Source organism: Globicephala melas, chromosome 6, assembly GCF_963455315.2.
Source record: "Globicephala melas chromosome 6, mGloMel1.2, whole genome shotgun sequence".
Lineage (NCBI taxonomy): Eukaryota > Metazoa > Chordata > Mammalia > Artiodactyla > Delphinidae > Globicephala > Globicephala melas.
Genome location: NC_083319.1, coordinates 80,181,204 through 80,202,418, shown reverse-complemented (window position 1 = coordinate 80,202,418; position 21,215 = coordinate 80,181,204). Strand labels below are relative to the sequence as shown.

Genomic DNA, 21,215 nt, shown 5'->3' with positions numbered 1-21,215 from the left:
GAGAATTCAAGTAATGAGAGAAGTGGAGAGGCAACAAAAAGAAGTCAGAGAAGCTAAACCAAACTACACAGTGAAAAGGGAGGAAGAGAAAGAATATACAGGAGGTGAACATTTGGAGAAGACCTTGAGTCATTTGGGAAGTGGGAACTTTTTTGAGTGTTCGGGAGAATTAGGGAAGGGAGGAGGAGATTTTGGAGAAGGGTTACTCTCCCTAATGTGACCTGGATCCCCTTTAATAATTTTTGAGAGTTGAAAGCAAAGATTATATACGTCATCTTTTTTGGGGGGGAAATTTTGATTTCTGTTATTTTCTTTCCATTTCTCATATCTTGCATTTTGTGTTTCTTCCTTTTTTCTTGATCGCATTTGCTGAATGTTTGCTTATATTATAAAGTGATATTTTTCAGAAAAGTAGTTCTTGCGTTTGTTAGTTACTTTCATGACTGAACTTTTTAAATAATGAAAATATTTACTGCTATGAATTGATTGCTGGATTGAATCTGAGACTTAGGATTGGATCTGAGACTTACGGAGACTGCCTTGGCTGTTGATAACAAGGAAATATTTAATCTAATTTTAAGACCTGAACCATCAGATTTCCTTGTGTCCATTGAGAAGGCATATGTTCAAGATGCTAAAGTGGAAGTGGTACGTTTATCCCTAGAATTTGTTCCTTGTACATGTCACATTTCTTATGAGTATTTTCTTATAAATGAGTAGTTGTATTCGGGTGCTCTCATCTCCTTTCTCCTTACCTATACCACAGCAACGAAACAATATGACCTAGGCAAGGATCTGCCATTAGTCTTTTATACTTTACTGTGATTCTAAACCCCAATATTCTCTCCTTCAGATAGGAATTTGCATTTGAGTTCTATTTGTACAACAAAAAATTTTGTCCCCAGTTAAAGGATTTTTAATTTTAATGAAGTGCAACTTATTATTCATCCCCCCCCACTCCCCCTGCCCCAACTCCTGTTGTAAAGTCATCATCAAACCCATTGTCACCTAGATTTTCTCCCATGTTATCTTCCTGGAGTTTTAGTTTTGTATCTTATATTTAGGTCTATGATCCAGTTTGATTTAGTTTTTGTGACAGGTGTAAGGTCTGTGTCTAGATTCATTTTTTTTTTTTTTTTGGTGCATGTCCTGTTACAAGAATTTTTTTAAAATTATTTATTTATTTATTTATATTTTGGCTGCATTGGGTCTGTTGCTGCGCGTGGCTTTCTCTAGTTGCGGTGAGCGGGGGCTACTCTTCCTTGCGGTGCGTGGGCTTCTCATTGTGATGGCTTCTCTTGTTGTGGAGCTTGGGCTCTAGGCGTGTGGGCTTCAGTGGTTGTGGCATGCAGGCTCAGTAGTTGTGGCACGTGGGCTCTAGAGTGCAGGCTCAGTAGTTGTGGTGCACGGGCTTAGTTGCTCCGCGGCATGTGGGATCTTCCCGGACCAGGGCTCGAACCCGTGTCCCCTGCGTTGGCAGGTGGATTCTTAACCACTGCACCACCAGGGAAGCCCCTGTTAAAAGGTTTAAAGCATTATCTGATGGGGAAATTTTTTAATATAAAATAAGCATCTCTTTCCTCCCCTCCCAATGTCCCACTTCTCTGATAATGAGAATCTATAATTAGAAGAAATTTCAAGGGAAAAGAATACAACTGCTAGCAGCAAGCCATGTAAATTAGGGAGACTAGAGTGAGAAACCTCCACTCCCCCTCCAGCTGTTTGTTTTTCTTCCTCTGACAGTTGGTGGGGGTGGGGTTTGGAAGCCGCTGCCTTCCTAGGCTCAGTGTGCACAAACATTTCTAACTCCAGCATAACCTTCAGCAGAGGCCCCTCACCTCTTGCCTGTGCCTGTCTGCCAATTCACAGGTGCCATAGAATGGAAGCAGTGTTCAGAAAACCACGCATTTGCCTCTGTATCGCTGTCCCAAGCTCACTTCAAGATTTTGGGGAAAATGAGCAAGGGCAGCCACCACCCATGTTAAGTGTAAAAAGTCAGTCCTTTGTAGAAGGCATGATTGAATTGTCACAATTTGGAAAGAACTTGTCACAGTGTGTGATCTGCCCAGAGGCACTATCCAAAACACCGCAAAATCCTCCAGGAATCCTTTTTGAAACTCCAGTTTGCCAGGCTGACCTGCTGAGCATACTGTTCTGTAAAGGCAGAGCTTGTTTTCCAGTTACTGGTGGTGGGAGGAATACCAGAGTGGAGTCTACTTTTTGAGAAAGAGATGACAACTCATTTGTGAAAGGGAGATGGGCATAGGGAGCGTTAGGCTGCCCAGGTGTGTGGGAGAGCAGTGAGGACAGGCATGTCTTTGGGGACAAAAGGAATTCTCAAGCTGGGTTTGCCCTGAGAAATAGAAACTGGTCTCTTCAAGATAAGATTTTTCCCCTCCTCTGGGGCCTGGAAATATGGTCTGCTGGGTATAGAGGGAGGCACTAAATAAACAGCACTGAGGCTCCCTTTGTGACAGTCACCAACCTTGGTAACAATGCCATAAGGTAGGTGGGTTCAGTTTCACTTTGCTTGAGGAATTTAGTTTCAATTTGCTTGAGTGGTTCTGGGAATTCCCTGGCAGTCCAGTGGTTAGGACGCTGTGCTTTCACTACTGTGGCCTGGGTTTAATCTCTTGTCGGAAGGAACTAAGATCTCGCAAGCCGTGCAGCGCAGCCAAAAAACAAAACAAGAAAAAACTCAGAATGGCTCTGTCCCAGACCAAGGTAGTGGGTGGAGAATAGGGAATTAGAAGCTAGAACTCTTCCCAGGTGCCTCCTTGCGTATTCACACAGAACATCTCCCTTAAGCCGGTTACTGAGCTGTAACGTTCAGTCAAAGTATGTTAGAAGGCAAGTTGAGAATGACCAAGCCTGGCTGAGCTGAAGGCAATGAGTGTGAAGGCTGGGCCATCTTATTTGAACAACCTGACTTCTTCCCTCAGTCCCCTTCATAAAAGCATGTGCTTCCCATCTCCATCCTTCCCTTCTAACCCTGTGAACAGAGAAAGGTGAAAGTATAGCTGAAAAATGACTTACTCCAGTAAAACCTCTGCTGCTATTGAGCAAGGGGAGGTGGAAAGGGCAGAGTAGAGAGACCCAGCATGTTTGGCTGTTTGGATCCTCCCTGCTCTGGCTGGCTTTTCGGAGTCTCAGTTTCCTTTATGGTAAAATCAGGTGTTAAAACAGTGAGAAGTAAGTGAAATAAAGTATCTAAAGTGTCCAGTACAGGGCCTGGCCCCGTGGATTTAAATTTCCTTTTCTTCCCCCCAGCGACGAGGTGGAATGGACGGGCCTGCCTGGAAGTAGGTACCAGGCAGATGTGGACCAAGTCCCCCAGGAGGGGGCGGAGGAGAGTGGGCGGGGTAGGGGCCCGGGGCTGCGCCTCAGCCCATGTGAAGCTCTTGCCCACTTCCTCCCTCCCCTCTCCTCCCATGGAGATGGGCTGAGATAGCAGAGCCACGTCTTTGCACTGAGTGGGGGGAAGGAGCCGAGCCAAGATCCTCACCATGAGAACGCCCCTGGGGCTCTGAGGCATCCTTGGCTTGTTGGTGTAGGCCAGAGGCTGCCCATAGGGGCTCAAGCCAGAGGAGGTGGGGAACGGAGGAGACCGTGACCAGGAGGGAGTCCTGGGTCCCAGATGGCTGGGGTTAGAGGAGGGTAAGCCCCAAGCCCTCCCCCAGGCTCCTGCTGGAGACTTTGAGGTCCCCTCACCCCCTTGCCAGGGTTTGGTGTTGGGGACGACCTGGGGCAGGAGTTGCCAGGGTGGTGGTAGTGGTGGTGGTGTGGGCACCTCCCTGGGGTTTGGAGTCATGGAGGGCTCAGAGAGGTCTTCTCAGAGAGCAGGAGCTGCTTGCTCATCGCAGGGACCCGGGCTTTGCAAGATCTGGGCAACGAAGACTACACCTGCTGGCCGCTGCTCCACCTGGATGGACCAGGGCATCATGCTGGACTGCAGGGAGTGAGTGCAGCTTGCTGGGAAACCCACCAGGGCTGGACTTGGATGACCAAACGCTGGGCAGTGAGGAAGGGGCCCCATAATATCCTCGGCGCTCCAGGGCCGCCAGTCTAAAAGTGATTTTAACATCACCTCTTGGCAAAATACCTGTACCTTTTCTATCCTCAATGACCAGTACTGATTTTTCTTAGTCTCTTGTGTTAACCAAAACAACCCACATCCTAGTCGCTGGGTTCAAATGCCAGATCTACCACTTAGCAGCTGTGTGACACTGGCAAGTTGTTTAACTTCTCTGATCCTCAGATTTCTCACCTGTAAAATAGAGACACAGTAGGTCTACCTTGTAGGATTGCTGTAAAATAATGACAGTTAAACACTTGGTACATGGTCACTAAATAACTATGATGATTATGGCAAATAGTTGTCTTCTAAGGAAACTTTCTTGTAGATTTGGTCTAATCTATTCATTGGAATTCTTGGTTTCTTTTCTGATGTAAGGAACTATACAACATGCAGGTTCTCTCTGCTCTCCTGCCCTTTCCACCTCCCTTGCTCAGTGGCAGCCGGCTTAGGTGAGCAGGTTAAGAAAAGATTCATTTTGGTAGATGCCAAATATATCTTAGGACCAAGTAAACATTCTTGACAAAAGAAGTCACTTTTAATTCAAAAGAATTTTGAGAAAGGAAATAATTTAGCTCCTCCTCCAAAGATAGGAGCTAGCAGGGTAGTTTCTATATTAATTAATAAACTTTTATGTTTTTAAAGTGGAAAAATAATCTGACACATGACAATTTTAGGTGAATTCACTTCACAATTGTTTGGAGCAACAGTCAACTTCAAGATTAAACTTTCACTCACTTGGCCAGGTACAGATTAACACTCCAACTCATTTGTGGTGACTAAGGAAAGTAAACATTTTGTATAATTGTAAACACCTATCATTATCATGGTATCCACCTTCTGGGTCCTTTCCTCCTGTTTTCTGTGTATTCTATCCCTACAAAACCTGTGAGGTTTTAAACCAATGTGACTAATAGCAAGGACAGTCAACAGGGCATCCTCTCTCCTTCTGTGGCTCATTTTTTCCTGGATGGGGCTACTCTATACACATAATATAATTGTGTTTTTCACCTTATCTACTCCTTTAAAATCTGAGGAGGACTTATCAAAATGAAAAGCAAAAGACCTTTGAAGATGAATGATGCAGGCAGATACTTTGGACTTTGTACTGTAATTAAAATTGTTTCTGAATTGCTTTTTAGTTTCTCATCACTGTATTCATATGGCTTCTGTTTCTTGAGAGAAAAAGCTAATTTTTGTCTTTTTAACAGAATTACCTAATTGCACAGTCCTTTTCAACTGTACAAAAGCCCACATTAACAATAAGCCAAGGGAAATAATTATGACTTGCAGACTGGGAAGAGGTAAATGATCTGATATGTATTTCTTGTGCTTGAGGAATTTAATTTGACATCAACAGAAAGAGCATTTTTCTGAAGAAAAAAATCTTCTAACTTAATTCACAGTGTACTTAGCTATAGACAGTTCTATTGACAGAATTTGTTTAATATTTTTCTGATTCATTTGATGCTTAACAAAGGGCTTTAGCTCTTGCCTCTCAATTCATTGTTGTATGGTTGTTTAATCTTAATATTTATTGACTGGTGGGATATATAAAATAATGATAGTGAGAGATTTTAGTATGTATATATCAAAATTGGACATCTCCAGGAGGCAAATAATAAGTAAGGATATAAAGGAATTGAATGCTACAATAAGTAAATGTGTGTGTGTGTGCGCGCGTGCGTGAACACGTGAGCACCCAGGTGTGCACTCATGTATAGAGGAGAAAGACTCACATCCTTTGAATAGAGAAAAGATATACTCCCCCCATATGTTCATGGAACATTTAAAATAGTTGATCCCATATTTGACAACAAAGAAAATTTTGATACATCTTTGTGTTGTTTCATTTTGTGCAACAATCGTGTATTACATTTATAATGCAAAAAAACCCACCAAAATAAAAACAAAATTAAAAAAATGTGTTTGTTCTATTTCTAATGTCTAGAACAATGTTTGGCACATATTAGGTACTCAATAAATGTTGGCTGCATAAATAAGCAAATGGCTTTTAACATTCGTTGAATACCTACTATGTACTAGGCACCAAATATCAGGCATTGCCTTTTGGCTGTGTGGCCTAAAGCCATTTGAGTTAAAAGGATTTGGGTATATCACAGAACAAACCATGTGCACTCAAACGTAACTAAAAGATCACAAGTCTGCAGTTATTCCTTTAGCCCACACCAGGGGCTCTATTTGTTCTCCAACTGCATCTGCTGAGGTGGTTTACTTTCTATCTTTGATATACAGGTATACATTTCCCACACTTCATGTAATAATTTTACAGAGTGAGGGAGGTGTGATAAGGGCATATGGAGTAGGGAAAGCTCTCTGATACTGAAGATGCTGACTGCATTAGGTAACTCTGACATCCTCTCCAGCTTTACCAAGAATAATTCTTCCATCTCCAGTCACCCTGGCTATGTTATCTGTTTACTTATGATCATTTTTTACTTGTTATCTGGAAATAGGTTCTTTTTTCTTTCATTTAAAAATGCTTCTTTTCAAAATATTGGCTTAGTTGAACGGGCTGAGTTTCTGCTGTAATTGCTGACTTAATTAATTGTAATAGGCACCCCCTACTGAAGTACTGCTCACCATAACAAGCACTTTTTTTTTTTTTCCAATACGCGGGCCTCTCACTGTTGTGGCCTCTCCCATTGCGGAGCACAGGCTCCGGACGCGCAGGCTCAGCGGCCATGGCTCACGGGCCCAGCCACTCTGCGGCATGTGGGATCTTCCCGGACCGGGGCACGAACCCGCGTCCCCTGCATCGGCAGGCGGACTCTCAACCATTGCACCACCAGGAAAGCCCCAACAAGCACTTATTTTTGAAGACATTTTCAATCAAGGAAAATGAAGAGCCCGTAACTGGATTAGGCTATTCACTGTTTTTTTATTAGACGTTTGCTTACAGTTTGGAAATGTTTGCTGCCCATAAGCAAAATTAGCATCAGTATTAAAGGTAGTACCTTTTTCTACCCAATAATGTGTTGTGCATCTTCTTTAATAGTAGGCAGAATAGTAGGGTGTCTGTGTGTTTTTTCTCTTTTTTGTTTTTTAAAAATGATCAGTTATTGAGAGCTTGGTATGTGTTGGGCACTGAACAAAGCTCTTTAAGTAAATTATTTTAATCCTCACAACAATCTTATTAATTAGGTGTGATGAAGAAACCAAGGCTAAGTGAAGATAAATAATAAAACTAATGACAGAAATTCTCTCTGGCTTCAAAGCCCATGCTTTTAACCACTGTGCTATGCTTCTCCTGTCTATTGCACGGTCATATTCTGGAACTTGCCTTCTTCTAGAACACCTCCATTTTAGAAGACTCAAGTAAAACTCAAGTATCCTGATCCCAGCCCTCAGTTTTTTCATAGTTTCATTTCTACTATCTCTGTTTTTCAGCATCAAGATTTCCAGTCCCTTGCTCTTTCCACTTCCTCCCAGTTTATCGGTTCCATCTTGGGCTTTGTTTCTTCTCCATGAACCCTCATGTTTGATCCCCTAAAATATTCTCCCACAAATACCCCTTTTATTTTTATCCTACTGCTCATCCCACTCTACTGTATCCCAACCCTGGATCAGTGCCACAATTTGCTTCCTTTACTCCTATCTTCAGATTAGTTAATCAATGTTGGAAAAAAATATCAGTAGATCTTGCAATAAACCTTGCAGATTGGCACCCCCCCACATCTATGGCCTTGAACCCTTGTTGGGCTCTCAGCACTCTCCTTTCTTTCTGTTGATTGGCTGTTGTCAGGTTCCTCCTTCATTGTCTTCAATAAATATTCGATGTCACTACCACTGTCCTTAAGTTCTCACTTACCTTACTCTTAGCTGACTATGTTTTCTCCTACTTGATCAAAAAACTGAGGCCAGTAAGAATTATCTTGCTCACTTTCCATCCCCCTCACTACCGCTCGTCTACATGCATACAATTCCTGACTTCTTTCCACAGGATAAGGGGATCCCTCTTCCTGTTCAAATCCAACTCCTCACCTTGACCTCAGGTCTAAGATGGAAGCATCTGCACTCTGGGCAGTAGGATGTAGAGTCAAGGACCCAAACATACTGTTTCTTAAGAAAATTCCTGGACCCTCCTTCATGACCCTTCTCTATAACTCCATGGCCAGCATTCATTCACATGCCATAGGTGACTAAGCTCTAGGGAGGTTGTGAAATATAATCTTTATTTTGTGTAACTACACGCCTAATTAAATAATAAAATTTTATTATTATAGAAGCAGCATAGAATGAGAATTGGAGATATTGAACAGTCTCTGTCAATGTTCCTTTGCACGTGAAAAAAATTGGGTTACCTCTCTTTTTGTTCTTGACATGTTACTTATTTTGCAAATACTTAACAAATTTAGACCTTTTAACTTTGTTTATGGTGTCTCTCATCATACAGAGGTTTAAAATTATGTAGCCAAATCAGGCATTCTTTCTTTTTTCTTCATTGTTTCTAAATTTTATATTTTGCATAAGTAGGCCTTCCTCATCCATATGTTCTCATATTTTCTTTTGGTACTTTTATACTTTTGTTTTTGACTTTAGGTCTTTATTACATTGGCATTTATTTTGTGGTATAGTGTGGGTAGGGATCCATGTTTATTTTTTCAATTTTTAGCTAAATACTACAACTCACTTATTAAACAAGGCTTCATTTCTTATTCACTTGAAATGCCACATTTATGATGAGCTAAATTTTAATACACACGTGAGTCTATTATGGACTCCCTATTCCACTACTCTTGAGCTGTTTGTTACTAAACTCATACCACAATTTTCATTAATATTATTTTGTAGAATTTCTTTATTCTTCCTTCTTTTTCTTCTCCTTTTCCTCCCCACTTCTTCTCTGTTCTCTTCCCTACTACCATTTCATCTAGCCAAGCTTGTATGAGGCGTCTGTGAAGCTGAGGCAAACTGACACAGTATCCAGCTTTATTTCCTTAACCATGGAATCTTTGTCCCTTCCCTACTCATCACTCCCCCATTCTTTGTTGCCCATCATTACCCCTCCTAGGTCTTGCTGAGGTTGGAAGGATTGTGGCTTGAGGTTAAGGCTTGTTCTTTACACTTCCTCTTTCTGATCCTTTGGACCCAGTGTCTGTGTAGAATCTATTTCTCTTTACTGCTGGATTTAAAAACTTTCTCTAAGTTCTCTGAAGATGTGAAAACATCACTTGACCCCAGTATATGTGGATTCACCTCTTCCTTTATTTCCTCTTTTATTTATTTTCTTTGACTGAGACTCTTCTCTGAATTAGTGAGACGTTGAATCTCAGAGTCATGTAGCACATGAATGAGTTTTACATGATGCTCAGTGGTCCCATATGGCCATATGGCCTTGGAAACAGTTTGGTACTCAAAGTTTGTCTGAACTTGTTCTGGGTGCAGATAATATGGAAGTGCTCGTGTTTGTCTCAGATTGATGAGAAATAGGCATGCCTCTCCCTAGGGCTCTCCCTCCTGGGGCTCTATGCACTACTTTGCTGCCACCAACCTTGACTTTCTCTATGGTCATGGCTTGTTTGACCAGTGTTCTTCTTCAACATTTTATTGAGTTTTTAAAAAAAACCCCCAAACAAAACAAAACAAACCCCAAAAACAAAAGGGACTCCCCTGGCAGTCCAGTTGTTAAGCAAGTTCATTCCCTGGTTGGGGAACTAAGATCCCATGTGCCTGGTGGCACAGCCAAAAATACCCAACATTTTATTGGCTCTTATACAGTTACTCTTCCAGATGAACTTTCTCTCCAACTAGTCAGATTTTATTAAAAAATCTCATTAGGCTTTTGACTTTGATGGTTTTTAATTTATCATTTAATGGGAGGCATATTAACCATGTTAACCATATTGGATCATCAGAACAGATTCTGATGACAGGAGCTGGGGCTCTAGTGTATATTATGAGTGTGTGTGTATGTTTATAGAATGCTGGTGGTGGTGGAAGATAAAACACGGAAGGCTTTCCTTTATAGTGTGATTTCAATAGGAATTTTAGAGGAAAAAGTAAATTTACTCTGTTAGCTCTGATGAATTTTATGAGATAAAACAATCTATATGTAAAAAGGAGTCAAGGCCGAATAAGCCAATACAGTTTGATTTACATCAAAGTGCTAATATATTATAAAGTCACTGAATGCACATTGAAGAGTTGCCATAGTAATAGTGATTTTCATGAAATGATTTTGGATACTAGATTCTTGAGTGATGGCATTCCTTGTTATTTGCTTCAAGGCATCTTTAGCTCTCTGTCCTTCTCTCTCGTCTCCTTTGAGGATAAACACAGGAAAGGGACCAGTACCTGGTACAATTCTTTGATTTCAATTATTTGATTTAAAATTTGAAATCAATTTAAAACTAATCTAAGCAAAAAATATATTTATTGATAGGATTAAAGGATGGTTCACAGAGTTGAAGGAAATGTGGAAGAGGGGTCCTTCAGAGGGGTCAGGAATATGGAGCAACTCTAAGAATGGGAAGCAGTAATCATGACATAGCCTCCTCAGGGCAACCAGAATGGTGAGTGAGCTCGTACTGTTTTCAGTCTTGTATCCTTATATTCAAGGCTCAAATTCTAGGAAGTTTCTGATCTGCTCTGTTTAAAAAAAACTGTACATCTTGCCACTTAGAGATTGGTTCAAGATGGCACAGTAGAAGGACATGCACTCATTCCCCCTTGTGAGAGCACTGGAATCACAGCTAACTGCTGAACAGTCATCAGCAGGAAGACACTGGAACTCACCAAAAAAGATACCCCACATCCAAAGACAAAGGAGAAGCTGCAATGAGATGGTAAGAGGGGCACAGTCACAATAAAATCAAATCCCGTAACCACTGGGTGGGTGACTCACAAACTGGAGAACAATTATACCACAGAAGTCTACCCTCTGGAGTGAAGGTTCTGAGCCCCACATCAGGCTTCCCAACCTGGGGGTCTGGCAACAGGAGGAAGAATTCCCAGAGAATCAGACTTTGAAGGCTAGTAGGATTTGATTGCAGGACTTCGACAGGACTGGGGGAAATAGAGACTCCACTCTTGGAGGGCACACACAAAGTAGTGTGTTCAGTCTCCCATAGGAGACTGAACCAGACCTACCTGCTAGTGTTGGAGGGTCTCTTGCAGAGGTGGGGCATGGCTGTGGCTCACTGTGGGGACAAGGACACTGGCAGCACAAGCTCTGGGAAGTACTCCTTGGCGTGAGCCCTCCTGGAGTCCGCCATTAGCCTCACTAAAGAGCCTGTAGCCTCCAGTGCTGGGTCGCCTCAGGCCAAACAACCAACAGGGAGGAAACTCAGCCCCACCCATCAGCAGACAAGCGGATTAAAGTTTTACTGATCGCTGCCAAACAGAGCAACACCCAGCTCTACCCACCACTAGTCCCTCCCATCAGGAAGCTTGCACAAGCCCTTAGATAGCCTCATCCACTAGAGGGCAGAAAGCAGAAGCAAGAATAACTACAATCCTGCAGCCTGTGGAATGAAAATCACATTCACACAAAGATAGACAAAATGAAAAGTCAGAAGACTATGTACCAGGTCAAGGAACAAGATAAACCCCAGAGAAACAATTAAATGAAGCGGAGATAGGCAGCCTTCCAGAAATAGAATTCCGAATAATGATTATGATCCAGGACCTTGGAAAAAGAATGGAGGCAAAGATCAAGAAGATGCAAGAAATGTTTAACGAAGACCTAGAAGAATTAAAGAACAAACACCTATAAGAATTAAATAACAAACAGAGTTGAACAATACAATAACTGAAATGAAAAATACACTAGAAGGAATCAATAGCAGAATAACTGAGGCAGAAGAACAGATAAGTGACCTGGAAGACAGAATGGTGGCATTCACTGCTGCGGAACAGAATAAAGAAAAAACAATGAAATGAAAACAGCCTAAGAGACCTCTGGGACAACATTAAATGCACCAACATTTGCATTATAGGGGTCCCAGAAGGAGAAGAGAGAGAGAAAGGACCCGAGAAAATATTTGAAGAGATTATAATCGAAAATTGCCCTGACATGGGAAAGGAAATAGCCACCCAAGTCTAGGAAGCGCAGAGAGTCACAGGCAGGATAAACCCAAGGAGAAACATGCCAAGAAACATAGTAATCAAATTAACAAAAAGTAAAGGCAAAAATTATTAAGAGCAACAAGGGAAAAATGACAAATAACATACAAGGGAACTCCCATAATGTTAACAGCTGATTTCTCAGCAGAAACTCTACAAGCCAGAAGGGAGTGGCATGAGTGGCATGATATATTTAAAGTGATGAAAGGGAAGAACCTACAACCAAGATACTCTGTCTGGCAAGGATCTCATTCAGATGCGATGGAGAAATCAAAAGCTTTACAAACAAGCAAAAGCTAAGAGAATTCAACACTGCCAAACCAGCTCTACAACAAATGCTAAAGGAACTTCTCTAAGTGGGAAACACAAGAGAAGAAAAGGACCTACAAAAACAAACCCAAAACAGTTAAGAAAATGGTCATAAGAACATACATATCGATAATTACCTTAAATGTGAATGGATTAAATGCTCCAACCAAAAGACACAGGCTCACTGAATGGATACAAAAACAAGACCCATATATATGCTGTCTACCAGAGGTCCACTTCAGACCTAGGGACACATACAGACTGAAAGTGAGGGGATGGAAAAAGATATTCCATGCAAATGGAAATCAAAAGTAAGCTGGAGTAGCAATACTCATATCAGATAAAATAGACTTTAAAATAAAGAATGTTAAAAGTGACAAGGAAGGACACTACATAATGATCAGGAAGAAGATATAACAGTTGTAAATATATATGCACCCAACATAGGAACACTTCAATACATAAGGCAAATGCTAACAGCTATAAAAGAGGAAATTCACAGTAACACACTAATGATAGGGGGCTTTAACACCTCCCTTACACCAACGGACAGATCATCCAGACAGAAACTTAATAAGGAAACACAAGCTTTAAATGACACAATAGACCAGATAGATTTAATTGATATTTATAGGACATTTCATCTGAAAACAGCAGATTACACTTTCTTCTCAAGTGCACATGGAACATTCTTCAGGATAGATCACATCCTGGGTCACAAATCAAGCCTCTGTTAATTTAAGAAAATTGAAATCATATCAGACATCTTTTCTGACAACAATGCTATAGGATTAGAACTCAGTTACAGGGAAAAAATGTAAAAAACACAAACACATGGAGGCTAAACAATACATTACTAAACAACTAAGAGATCACTGAAGAAATCAAAGAGGAAATCAAAAAATACCTAGAGACAAATGACAACAAAAACACTACGATCCAAAACCTATGGGATAAGCAAAAGCAGTTCAAGGGGGAAATTTATAGCAATACAACCCTACCTCAAGAAACAAGAAAAATCTTAAATAAAGAATCTAACTTTACATTTAAAGGAACTACAGAAAGAAGAACAAAGAAAACCCGAAGTTAGTAGAAGGAAAGAAATCATAAACATCAGAGCAGAAATAAATGAAATAGAAACAAAGAAAACAATAGCAAAGATCAATACAATGAAAAGCTGGTTCTTTGAGAAGATAAACAAAATTGATAAACCTTTAGCCAGACTCATCAAGAAAAAGAGGGACAGGACTCAAATCAATAAAATTAGAAATGAAAAAGAAGTTACAATGGACACCGCAGAAATACAAAGCATCATAAGAGACTACTACAAGCAACTCTGTGCCAATAAAATGGGCAAACTGGAAGAAATGGACAAATTCTTAGAATGGTATAACCTTCCAAGACTGAAGCAGGAAGAAATAGAAAATATGAGCAGACCAATCACAAGTAATGAAATTGAAACTGTGATTAAAAATCTTCCAACAAACAAAACTCCAGTACCAGATGGCTTCACAGGGGAATTCTATCAAACATTTAGAGAAGAGCTAACAGCCATCCTTCTCAGACTCTTCCAAAAAATTGCAGAGGAAGGAACACTCCCAAACTCATTCTACGAGGCCACCATCACCCTGATACAAAATCCAGACAAACATACTACAAAAAAAGAAAATTACAGACCAATATCATTGATGAATATAGATGCAAAAATCCTCAACAAAGTACTGGCAAACAGAATCCAACAACACATTAAAAGGATCATACACCATGATCAAGTGGAATTTATCCAAGGGATGCAAGGATTCTTCAGTATATGCAAATCAATCAATGTGATACACCATATTAACAAACTGAAGAATAAAAACCATATGATCATCTCGATAGATGCAGAAAAATCTTTTGACAAAATTCAACATGCATTTATGATAAAAACTCTCCAGAGAGTGGGCATAGAGGGAACCTACCTCAACATAATAAAGGCCATATTCAACAAACCCACAGCAAACATCACTCTCAATGGCGAAAAACTGAAAGCATTTCCTCTAAACTAGGAAAGAAGACAAGGATGTCCACCCTTGCCACTATTATTCAACATAGTTTTGGAAGTCCTAGCCATGGCAATCAGAGAAGAAAAAGAAATGAAAGGAATACAAATTGGAAGAGAAGAAGTAAAACAGTCACTGTTTGCAGATGACGTAGTTCTATACATAGATAATCCTAAAGATGCCACCAGAAAACTAGCAGAGCTCATCAATGTATTTGGTAAAGTTGCAGGATACAAAATTAATGCACAGAAATACCTTGCATTCCTATACGCTAACAACGGAAGATCAGAAAATGAAATTAAGGAAACAATCCCATTCACCATTGCAACAAAAAGAATAAAATACCTAGGAATAAACCTACCTAAGGAGGTAAAAGATCTGTACTCAGAAAAGTGTAAGACACTGATGAAAGAAATCAAAGATGACAGAAACAGATGTAGAGATATACCATGTTCTTGGATTGGAAGAATCAATATTGTGATAATGACTATACTACACAAAGCAATCTACAGTTTCAATGCAATCCCTATCAAATTACCAATGGCATTTTTTACAGAACTAGAAGAAAAAATCTTAAATTTGTATGGAGACACAAAAGACCCCAAATAGCCAAAGCAATCTTGAGGGAAAAAAACGGAGCTGGAGGAATCAGACTTCCTGACTTCAGACTATACTACAAAGCTACAGTAATCAAGACAATATGGTACTGGCACAAAAACAGAAAGATAGATCAATGGAACAGGATAGAAAGCCCAGAGATAAACCCACGCACCTATGGCCACCTTATTTTTGATAAAGGAGGCAAGAATATACAATGGAGAAAAGAGAGTTTCTTCAATAAGTGGTGCTGGGAAAACTGGATGGCTACATGTAAAAGAATGAAATTAGAACACTCCCTAACACCATACACAAAAATATACTCAAAATGGATTAAAGACCAAAATTTATGGCCAGACACTATAAAACTCTTAGAGGAAAACATAGGCAGAACACTCTATGACATAAATCACAGCAAAATCCTTTTTGACCCACCTCCTAGAGAAATGGAAATAAAAACAAAAATAAACAAATGGGACCTAATGAAACTTAAAAGCTTTTGCACAGCAAAGGAAACCATAAACAAGAGGAAAAGACAACCCTCAGAATGGGAGAAAATATTTGCAAGCGAAGCAACTGACAAAGGATTAATCTCCAAAATTTACAAGCAGCTCGTGCAACTCAATATCAAGAAAACAAAAAACCCAATCCAAAAATGGGCAGAAGACCTAAATAGACATTTCTCCAAAGAAGATATACAGATTGCCATCAAACACATGAAAGGATGCTCAACGTCACTAATCATTAGAGAAATGCAAATCAAGACTACAGTGAGTTATCACCTCACACCAGTCAGAATGGCCATCATCAAAAAATCTACAAACAATAAATGCTGGAGAGGGTGTGAAGAAAAGGGAACCCTCTTGCACTGTTGGTGGGAATATAAACTGATAGAACCACTATGGAGAACATTATGGAAGTTCCTTAAAAAACTAAAAATAGAACTACCATATGACCCAACAATCCCACTACTGGGCATATACCCTGAGAAAACCATAATTCAAAAAGAGTCGTGTACTGAAATGTTCATTGCAGCTCTGTTTACAATAGGCAGGGCATGGAAGCAACCTAAGTGTCCATTGACAGATGAATGAATAAAGTTGTGGCACATATATACAGCGGAACATTTCTCAGCTATAAAAAGAAACGAAATTGAGTTATTTGTAGTGAGGTGGATGGACCTAGAGTCAGTCATACAGAGTGAAGTAAGTTAGAAAGAGAAAAACAAACACCATATGCTACCACATGTATATAAAAAAAAAATTGGTTCTGAAGAACCTAGGGGAAGGACAGGAATAAAGACACAGACATAGAGAATGGACTTGAGGACATGGGGAGGGGAAGGGTAAGCTGGGACGAAGTGAGTGGCATGGACATATATACACTACCAAATGTAAAATAGGTAACTAGTGGGAAGCAGCTGCATAGCACAGGGAGATCAGCTCGGTGTTTTGTGACTACCTAGAGGGGTGGGATAGGGAGGATGGGAGGGAGATGCAAGAGGGAGGAGATATGGGGTTATATGTATATGTATAGCTGATTCACTTTATTATAAAGCAGAAACTAACACACCATTGTAAAGCAATTATACTCCAATAAAGATGTTAAAAAAGATTAATCTCCAAAATATATAAACAGCTCATGCAGCTCAATATCAAAAAAACAAACAACTCAATGAAAAAATGGGCAGAAGACCTAAATAGACATTTCTGCAAAGAAGACATACAGATGGCCAAGAAGCACATGAAAAGCTGCTCAACATCACTAATTATTAGAGAAATGCAAATCAAAACTACATCAAAACTCACACCAGTTAGAATGGGCATCATCAGAAAATTACAAACAACAAATGCTTTAGAGGGTATGGAGAAAAGGGAACCCTCTTGCACTGTTTGTGGGAATGTAAATTGATACAGCCACTATGGAGAACAGTATGGAGGTTCCTTAAAAAACTAAATATAGAATTACCATATGACCCAGCAATCCCACTACTAGGCCTATACCCAGAGAAAACCATAATTCAAAAAGACAAATGCACCCCAATGTTCATTGCAGCACTATTTACAATAGCCAGGTCATGGAAGCAACTTAAATGCCCATCAACAGACCAATGGATAAAGATGTGTTATGTATATACAATGGAGTATTACTCAGCCATACAAAGGAATGAAATTGGGTCATTTGTAGAGACGTGGATGGACCTAGAGACTGTCATACAGAGTGAAGTAAGTCAGAAAGAGAAAAACAAATATCGTATATTAACGCATATATGTGGAATCTAGAAAAATGGTACAGATGAACCCACTTGCAAGGCAGAAATAGAGACACAGATGTAGAGAACAAACATATGCACACTGATGTGGTAAGCCGGGGTGTGGTGGTGTTGGTGGGATGAATTGGGAGATTGGGATTGACATGTATGCACTAATATGTATAAAATAGATAACTATTGAGAACCTGCTGTATAAAAAATAATAAAATTATATTTAAAAAAACCTGTACACACATACACATACACACTTGCACACTTGTTTTTCTTGTAGAAAGGATTCTTACAGAGATATTCTCATAGCGGTTTGCAACCTCTTTCAGATTATGAATCAGGGATGGCCATACAAGAAATGCTAGTTTCAGGGCTTCCCTGGTGGCGCAGTGGTTGAGAGTCTGCCTGCCGATGCAGGGGACACGAGTTCGTGCCCCGGTCCAGGAAGATCCCACATGCCGCTGAGCCTGTGTGTCCGGAGCCTGTGTCCCGCAACAGGAGAGGCCACAGCAGTGAGAGGCCTGCGTAACGGAAAAAAAAAAAAAAAAAAGAAATGCTAGTTTCAAATGGAGAAACACATTGTGCTTGAACAGTTTTACTTCTATGTACAGGTTTCTTAAAACTTGTCTTTCTCTGTCGTTTTCTTTTACACTCATAAATCTATGTCTTCCTGCTGTCTTATCTTGTTTTTCTTCATTTCTGAATTTTCATCAGTGAATTTCATTCATGAGGGTGTTCTGTTTTATTATGTTCTCTTCCAGAAACCTCTCCTGTGGCACCTCCCCCAGCCTTTCCTACCTCATAGGCAATGTCCAGAGTGCTACGTATTTTTAGACCCCATTTCCCCCCTTCCTCCTGTCCTATTTCCTTAGTGTCCTCCTTTTAAGACTAAGTATGAAAACTATTCCCAGAAGAATCATGGCATGTGGAGCATAGCTGCCTGAACGAACACACACACCCACGGCATGAGGCTGAGCTGTCCCATCACACCTGAAGATTTATGAACACGAGAACAAATGCTTCTTGGTGCATGCCCCTTGGTTTGGGGTCAATCTGTTAAGCAGCATTCTGGGGGCAATAGCTTACTGATACATTACTTTCCTAGCAAATGTATTTTCATTTAAACTGGAGTATTCTGGAGTTCATGCCTTAATTCTTGTGAATGTCTTATAGAGTTTCATGCAGGGTAGAGAGAAAGTGCTGGGCAGAAGGTGTCTTGTGGGATCCCCTCAGTATACACCAAGAGGCAAAAGCCTACTATGTGCATGTTGGTTTCACACACTAAATGATCAATGTTTTGTGAAGTAGATTCTGGAAAACCTTTATAACACAGTGTAGTTATCCAGAGTTTTTTTCCCAGCTGAGTACATTTTCATCATGATTCTAGTATAGGTTAGAGTGTGGCTCTGGTTAGCATAAGCTCCTTTGATGGGCTCTTGAAACTCTGCTTACTATGGTCTCCAGCAGGTTTCCAGGCAGAAGTGTTCCAAGGGGAAAGTCATCAGCACTTTCCTGGAGCCTGCCTGGTCTATGAGATCGACTCTGAGCTCAAGACTCTAGTTTGTATTTTTAGTCTATAAAGATCAGTGTTTATATTAGTGTTTATTAAGAATCCCCTTATTTGTGGCAGTAGGCAGTATATAGAGGAGTGCTTATCTGTCATCCATGACTTCCAGGAGCTTATACTCTGAGAAGACAGTGTGAATTTTAACATCTTTACTGTTTTTTATGCTTACAAAAAATCTGCTTCTTATAAAATATAAAACACATAAATAAATGGCATTGTAAGTAAAATTTGCCACCACTCCCACACCTTAGAGAAAATGACTCCACATTCCTTAAGGTTTTTCTATGCATGTACAAAAATACGCCTTTTTTTTTTTAACAAAAATGGGGTTACACTCTAAATGCTGTTTTGCAGCTTGTTTTTTTTCCTACCTAACAATATATTGCAGACCTCTCTCCTTGTTACTTACTATTCTAGTTTTGTTATTTTTTATTATTTAGTTTTCTTCACAGTTAGAACTATTTGTAAAGTGATTCTCTTTGAGGCATAATTTTGTTTTCTTTTCTAGGATCATATCCTAAACCAACATACTTGGTTTTTTGTAACTGCTAAAAGCAGTAAAAACTTGGAAGAAAAAATTTCAAAAAGATATTGGATAACAAAAGTCAAGGCTAGCAGGTCCGGGTGATAGAAATTCACAATCTTTACTCAGGAGTGGGCCTCAGTCTGAGCCAACTTTTTGCTTTTACTTCACACTCAATTTTTTTTTATCTTATTATAAATCCTTAGTAGAAGTAGGACATTAGAGGGGAAATGAACTGCTAGAAACCTGTGTGATGACAGCAGCAAGAAGTGACAGGTGCCATTCTGTTCGGAGGAAGGATTCAGAAAAGACATTTCAAATGACCCAAGGGTTTAAAAAAAAAAGATAGTGATCTAGAGCATTTTAGTATAGAGGGAAACTATCAGTAATTCCTCAAGAGTTCCTGACCACAGTCCCAGGAGGAGAGCTGATATACATCATCAAGCTCCTGAGCCATAGGAAAAGTTTCATTATTGCCCCCTCTGTTGAAACAGAAAAATTGTTATGCATCAATATGTGTAAAATTAAAAAATTAACTGTTTAAAGGGGAAGCTCCAGTTATATGAAGAAGATATCAGCAATTGGGCAGCTCTTTCTTTGCCTATGGAATAAACCCAATTGTCCGTTCTTTTAATTGGGGTAGGGAAGCAGTGCGAGCCCCCTTCCTGGGCTCCCTTGCAGTTAGGTTGGCCATGAGACTGAGTTGTAGCTACGGAATATGAGCAGAAGTGAAGGGCACCTCATTCAGAGCTGGCTTATAAACAATATTCTTCTCCATTTTCTCCCATCTGCTGGTGGGACTTTGATGTTCAGGGCAACCCGAAAATTCATGTGTTGAAGATGGCAAGGGCCTTCATCAACCTGGCTTCTCTCCTTTTTCCTTATCCCAGGCTGATTGGACTTCTAAATAAGCAAGAAAGTAGTTTTCATTTTGTTTGGCTATTGAGAAAGTGGGCTTATCTTTCTTTACAGTGGTAAGCATTACTTTTGCTAATATAGAGTAACACAGTCCTACCCCAGGAAACCTGGCAATCCGTGGAGATAGTCCAACTCCACTTGATTGTATTTTTGTGTGTGTGAAATCTCATTACCACTAAAATATGGTGACAGATGAACCTGGTGATGCCTTTGACATAGTGTCTTCCCCATTGTCCAATGACTGATGACTAGAATCCTGCAGGAAGCCTAGTTTTCTAGGTTTGGGTGTCACTAAGTCACTGGTTTTGGTCTTGAATGGGGTCTCAGTGGGCCTGGGTGGACTTCGGTCTTACGGCTCTTGCACTTCCCTGGAAACAATTTGATTCAAATCTTCCTTTATGACTTACAGCATAGTTTTGTAATTTTCTTTCAATCTATATCCTCCACATTTCTTCTTAAGTTTATTCCTAGTGGTTATTCTTTATGTATAATGAGATCCTGTTGCACTTGGAGTGCGATTTATATTTTTCATCACATTTTTGGTCTATTGCTAATATAAAGGAAAGTTAGTAATTTGTTTCATAACTAGCCCCTTAGTGAATAGTCTGATTAGTTCTAATTAGTTCTGATTGATTTCCCAAAGTTTCTAGATAGAGTATCATGTGATAATTCTTTCTTCTTTCTGATAGTTATACTTGTTGCTTTTTATTGCCTTCTTCCCACTCCCATTTGCCAAAATATTCAAGGCAATATTAAATAATAGTTGTAATATTGGATATCCCTGACTTCATCCTAAAACATATCTATATTTGTAAGAGGCTTGATTTCTCGTT

At 40.0% G+C, this 21,215-nt stretch overlaps 1 protein-coding gene across 1 annotated transcript in view; it reads left to right on the top strand.

The window, feature by feature from the left end:
* Positions 1 to 21,215, top strand: part of APTX (aprataxin) — a 70,978-nt gene that overhangs the window by 41,567 nt on the left and 8,196 nt on the right. The window lies entirely within an intron of this gene.